Below are 6,000 nucleotides of genomic sequence, written 5' to 3' on the forward strand. Positions count from 1 at the left end.
TAAAAACCAAAGATGAAGGGTTTGAGAGATTCAAAGAATGGAAAACCTTGATTGAAAAGCAAATCTCTAAACATATTAAACACTTGAGAACTGATAATGGTTTAGAGCGTTGTAGAGAGAAGTTCAACTTGTTTTGCAGGGAAAATGGTATTGTGAGGCACAGAACAGTGAGGTATACACCTCAACAAAATGGAGTTGCTGAAAGACTGAACAGAACAGTGCTTGAAAGGGTGAGATGTCAGCTGTACAATGCTCTTTTGCCTGAGCAATATTGGGCAAAGGCAGTGTCCTACACAATCTACACTCTAAATAGGTGTCCACATCAGTCCATTGAGCTGAAAACTCAAGAAGAAAGGTGGACAGGAAAACCTCTCAAGCTGGAACACTTGAAGATGTTTGGGTGTGTAAGGTATGTGCATCAAAACCAAGGTAAGTTGAAACAAGGGCTGTCAAATGCATGTTTCTAGGCTTTACACCTGGAGTGAAAGGATAGAGACTATGACATCCTGTTGAGAAGAGATGTGTCAACAGTAGAGATGTTGTGTTCAGAGAAAATGAGATGTTTATGATGTTCGACCAACAATCTACATCTATGTCTAAAACCAATAGCACAAGATTTGAGGTGGAGCCTTAATATGATCAAGGAACTTCTACTTCTTCACAGAATTTAGAAGTTGAAGGTGATGATATTGCTGAGACAAGTGAACTTGTGTTAAGTGAATAAGTAGAGGCACATGGAGATTTACAAAATTATTCCTTAACAAGGGATAGAACTAGGAGAACCATTATGCCCCCTACAAGATATCTAGAATCTGACTTTGCTAGTGTTGCTTTGAGTGCTGCCATTTCATTAAGCAATAATGAATCCACCAGTTTTGAGGAAGCAATTAATAGCTCTGATGCTAGATAGTGGGTTGAGGCAATGAATGATGAAATGAGGTCTCTCAACCTAAATGATACCTGGAAACTAGTATCTTTGCCTAAAGAATACAAACCTATTTCATGTAAGTGGATTTACAAGTTCAAAGAAGAAATTTTAGGGGTTCAAAAGTCTAGATTCAAGGTAAGACTTGTTGTTAAGGAGTTCACACAAAAGAAAGGGATTGATTATACAAAGGTTTTTTCTCTTGTGGTGAAACACACATCCAGTAGGCTACTCCTCTCCCTAGTTGTTCAAAAGGACTTAAAGTTAGACCAATTGGATGTGAAGACAACATTCTTACATGGATTGTTGAATGAAACCATCTACATGAAGCAACCTCAAGGGTATGTGAAGAAAGAAGAAGAAGACTTGGTGTGTCTACTAAACAAATAAATTTATGGTCCCAAATAGTCACCAAGGTGTTGGTATTACAGATTTGATGAATTGTTCTCTAAAATGGGATTCAAGAGAAGCTCCTATGATTGATGTATGTATATAAACTCTAAAAGCTTCAAGGAACCAGTTTATCTACTCCTATATGTAGATGATATGCTACTGGCTGGAAAAACCAAAGAAGAGTTGGGGCAAGTCAAGGCTCTTCTAAAGAAAGAGTTTTACATGAAAGATTTAGGGGAATCTAGAAGAATTCTTGGCATTGAAATTGACAGAGAAAGAAAACAAAACAAATTGTATGTGAGTCGAGCTGAATGCTATGGAAAAATTCTGCAGACGTTCAAAATGGATGGTGCTAAGCCTATTGGCACTCCACTTGCTCCTCATTTTGAACTCTCAGCTGCAAACAGTCCAAAAGTACAGATGAAGATCACATAAACCATATGAAGGTTGTTCCCTATGTTCAGGCAGTGGGATCTTTGATGTATCTAATGACTTCAACCAGACCAGATCTGTCCTATGCTAAAAGTTTGGTTAGTAGATACATGGCCAATCCGGGTAAACGACACTGGGAAGTAGTTAAATGGATACTGAGGTATCTCTGTTCATCAAAGGAAGCAGGGATCTTATATAGACAGAATGACCGCTCCAATGATGAAATGTATAGTTATGTTGATACTGATTATGCAGGGGATCTAGATAGTAGGCGTTCACTATCTGGATATGTTTTCCTATGGAGAAATAATCTGATAAGTTAGAAGGCAAGTTTGCAATCTGTTGTGGCTCTTTCCACAACAGAAACTGAGTTTATAGCTTTGTATGAGGCTGTGAAAGAAGGTTTGTGGCTGAAGGAATTACTAAACGATTTCGAAATTACACAAACAAAGGTGAGAATATATTGTGACAATCAGAGCATAATTTATTTGTAAAAAAATCAACAGTTTCACAGTAGAACCAAGCACATTGACATCAAGTACCATTTTATCAGATAGGAGATTGAGAAAGGGGAAGTTGAGGTAGTAAAGATACATACCTCAGATAATGCGACTGATATGTTGACCAAGACAGTTCCTCAAAGCAAGCTTGGTCGTTGCTTAAACCTCTTTGGGTTCGAGTTGCCTGAAAAAGGTTAGCTAAGATTAGCTCAACAAGCAAAAAATGAAAGGTACTTTGGATGTTTACAAAAGGTGGAGATTGTTACAGAAAGAACCGAGAAAAAAAGAAATGAAGTTGCTGGTAGTTGATCGTTGTCGTTTCTTTCTGTTTTGTTTATTGTAACCATCAGAGCTTCTTCGTTGAAAATGAGCGCCTGTATAAAAAGAAAACGAATGAGAGATTAAAGAAAACGAGAGAGAGCAAGACATTCATTCTAGACGATAGTTCAGTTATGTAAATAATATTATGAAGCACTAGACGATTGAACTGCATTCAGGTAAACGATTGAAAAGTTTTGAAGCTTGAAAGGTACCGTCTTCCCTAAGTCTTGAAGTGAAGTTGACCGATAATGCTAAGTAGTTTGGACCTGCAAACAAGAGAAATATAGTTATTTGGGGCAACAGAATGCATAAGAGAATTTTTTTTTAATGAGTTTTAGATTGCAATAATTATTTAAGTTTGGAGTGCAATGTAATGAAATTGAAATTTTATGATTAACATCTTACTACCTTTGATAAACTTGAGGTCAAATTTGATACTTTCTCTAAAAAAATTTAGGTTGTTTGATTAGATTAATTTGTTGGCACATAGATCTCGCATGGTCTCAGCCCATGAACGATGCTTTATTTTGACTTTCAAGTGCGTCTGAACCGACTTTAAAGAGAAGTAACATAGATATAATGTAGAGGTAGAACACACTTTGATGCTTAAATTGATACAAGAAGTGTTTAGCTTGGTTAAGTACTCTTAGTATTACTTACCCCTTTAGGTTGATGGAAATGATTATTTATTGAGTTTTCCATCTGACATCTGCTTAGGACATATGTCATATTAGCAATGCTGATATAGGCGTGTAGTCCTTGAGGTTGCAGAATTTTCTAGTCATTGAGCTTGACTTGGATATTATCCTTTTGGTAATAGGGATCGAGCTCGACTTGTCTAACCTACCACTCAATGCTTTGAATTTCCATTTAGAGATGCATGAATTCCAGATATATACTCCATAGGTACTGTGGGCTTGGGTCTTGCATGGAGCAATCCTCAACAACATTCACCCAACTAAAATATATGGATATACTAAACTCTTAGGGGCTGTTTGATAGCCTCCATAGAGTTGGGTTAGGTGGGATTTTTGATGGCCGCTTAAAAGAAAACTATGGGTTTTAAACCCATCATTTTACTTACCTTTTTCTCTCATCATTTCACACTTCATTTTTAGGCGTTTTAATTACACTTCCCATTTCTCTCTCTCTTTGCCCGTCATGCATTTTCATTACTCACCTCTCTCTCTTCTCATCTTCTCTCTTATTTCACCGTTCGATTTGTCTTCTTCATCTTGTCTCTTCATTCTCCCTCTAGCTCGAATGGGTTGTATTCCTCCCAGACTTCATTCCATATTCGAATTTTCTTGTTCAACGATGTGTTTCTTTTCTTTGGTTACTTTGTATGTCTAGTTTTTTTAGATCGAGTAGATACAAATGATTTCCTAGTAGATCTAACGATATTTAGGTAGATCTAATCATTTTTTTGGTAGATCTAACTATTTTTTTTTTAGTATATATGAATGATTTTATAGTCGATCTAGTTTTTTTCTGTTTAGATCTATTTTTTTAATATTTGGTTTCTCGCTGAAGGTTTGTACGTTGTCGTCTCGATTTCCTCATGTTTTATTCGTCTTTGCATGTTTGATTTTTCAATTGTTGTTGGCTTTGTACTTCGTCCGATTTCAGACTATTCTGATTTAGCTTCTGTTCCATTTTGGGCATCTTTTTGGCTTGCATGTTTGTGATTAACTAGGGTTTACTCTTACAAATTGTTCTTGGTCTCTTATAATTTGTTTCCACTTTTGTTTTCACAGGCTGGAATGAGTTATATTCTTTTTATCCATTTATATTGTATTTACTTCGTCTTTATTCTTCTTTTCCCTACTGACATCTGCTCTATTTCCTGACTATCTTCCATACTTTTTTCTTCCAGATTTCCTCTTGCCCCATCAATAATAAATCATATGTCCTTCCTTGCCCTTTTTCTTATGCTTTTTCATCAAAATTGGATGGCAAGTGAATTCTTGGTAGGTGATACTCTGACCATGTTATTGGAGCTTGATAGGGGGTCAATCCACCTCAACAACAGGTCTATTTTCTATTTTTTTTCACCATGATTTGTTCCAAAAATCCGCAATCTTATATCTTGAGTATGATTTCTGATTTAATTTTATCTCATTTCGACATTTAGATTAAAAAAGGAATGCATCTCCGTTTCTCCTTATGTTTTATGGATTATTTTGTAATTTCTTCCTCCATACATATTTAATCTGTTTTGTGTTTTACATCTGATGAATGAATTTTTTTTCTTTGTTCCATTAAAATTGTTTTCAGTATTCAACTAAATTCAATTTTCGTACATACTTCAATTTTACAAGTGTTGAAACTTTTTATTTTCTTTGCTTGAAGTTGGATTTGTTCCAATGAAATAACTATATCAAATCCTGAGGCCTTCTAATCTTTATTATTATGTCCATTCATGTGTGAGATATTATGTTGTATTTATGTCCATTTTTAGCTCAACCAACGAATTAATATTGACCTGACCATTATCTAATTTATTTATTTCTAAGTTGACTCTCTTTATTATGGGTCTACTGTACTTACTGTTTGAACTTATTAAGGTTATGTGCACTTAAGTGTACCTAACTTTCCTCAACAACCATCCTTATTGTATCCTCTACTTATACTCGAATCCTTCCTCATATTTTTTGAGACTTCTCCACAACCTCCTCTGGTAATCTGTGTTGGTACGTCCTTGCTCCAACCTTTTTATTTCAAGTTTTTCTTAAACCGTTCTACATTCTCATATGTGTTGCTTGGCTATTGCAATATATTTTGTTTCCTTCTTCCACATCTAACTTCAACTTAGTCCATCCATATAAGGTATGCTTCCTTCTTTTCTTATAATAAAAGTAAAATCTGTCGTTAACATTTTTATGTTTTTGTTAGGCCCTGAACCCATTTTTCTGCCTCCCTAATTGTGAACTGTCTCAATCTTCATTCACTCCGAACATAATCAAAGATATGGTCTATTATATTTTATTTCTACTTCAATCGTATTGATATACCCTATGGTCTAACTATACTTCATTTTCTTCTGTGTAGGGCCCAAACTAATCGAACACACCTAACTAGTTTGAGGTTTGTAAGTTTTACGTTCGAAATGATATTCGTTATAATCTATTGTTTGTTGAATTTGTTGGGGGCTGTTTAATTGTAATGAATTATGGTTTTGTAATTTTCACTTGTATGCTGAACTTGTTGGAGACTGTTTAGTTGTGGACTTTGATTTGTTATAAATATTTTGAGGTTTGTTTTAATTTTCAATCTCTAAATTTCAATTTAGAATTCTATTTATAATTTTAATTTAGTGCATTTCATATTCATTTTATTTTATCTGACAATCTTCTATGAAATTAAAAAATACACTTCAAATCTGTATAGAATAAAAATACAATTTTTATTGATATAAAGAATAGTTGT

This window comes from Benincasa hispida, chromosome 3 (genome assembly GCF_009727055.1).
Source record: "Benincasa hispida cultivar B227 chromosome 3, ASM972705v1, whole genome shotgun sequence".
NCBI lineage: Eukaryota > Viridiplantae > Streptophyta > Magnoliopsida > Cucurbitales > Cucurbitaceae > Benincasa > Benincasa hispida.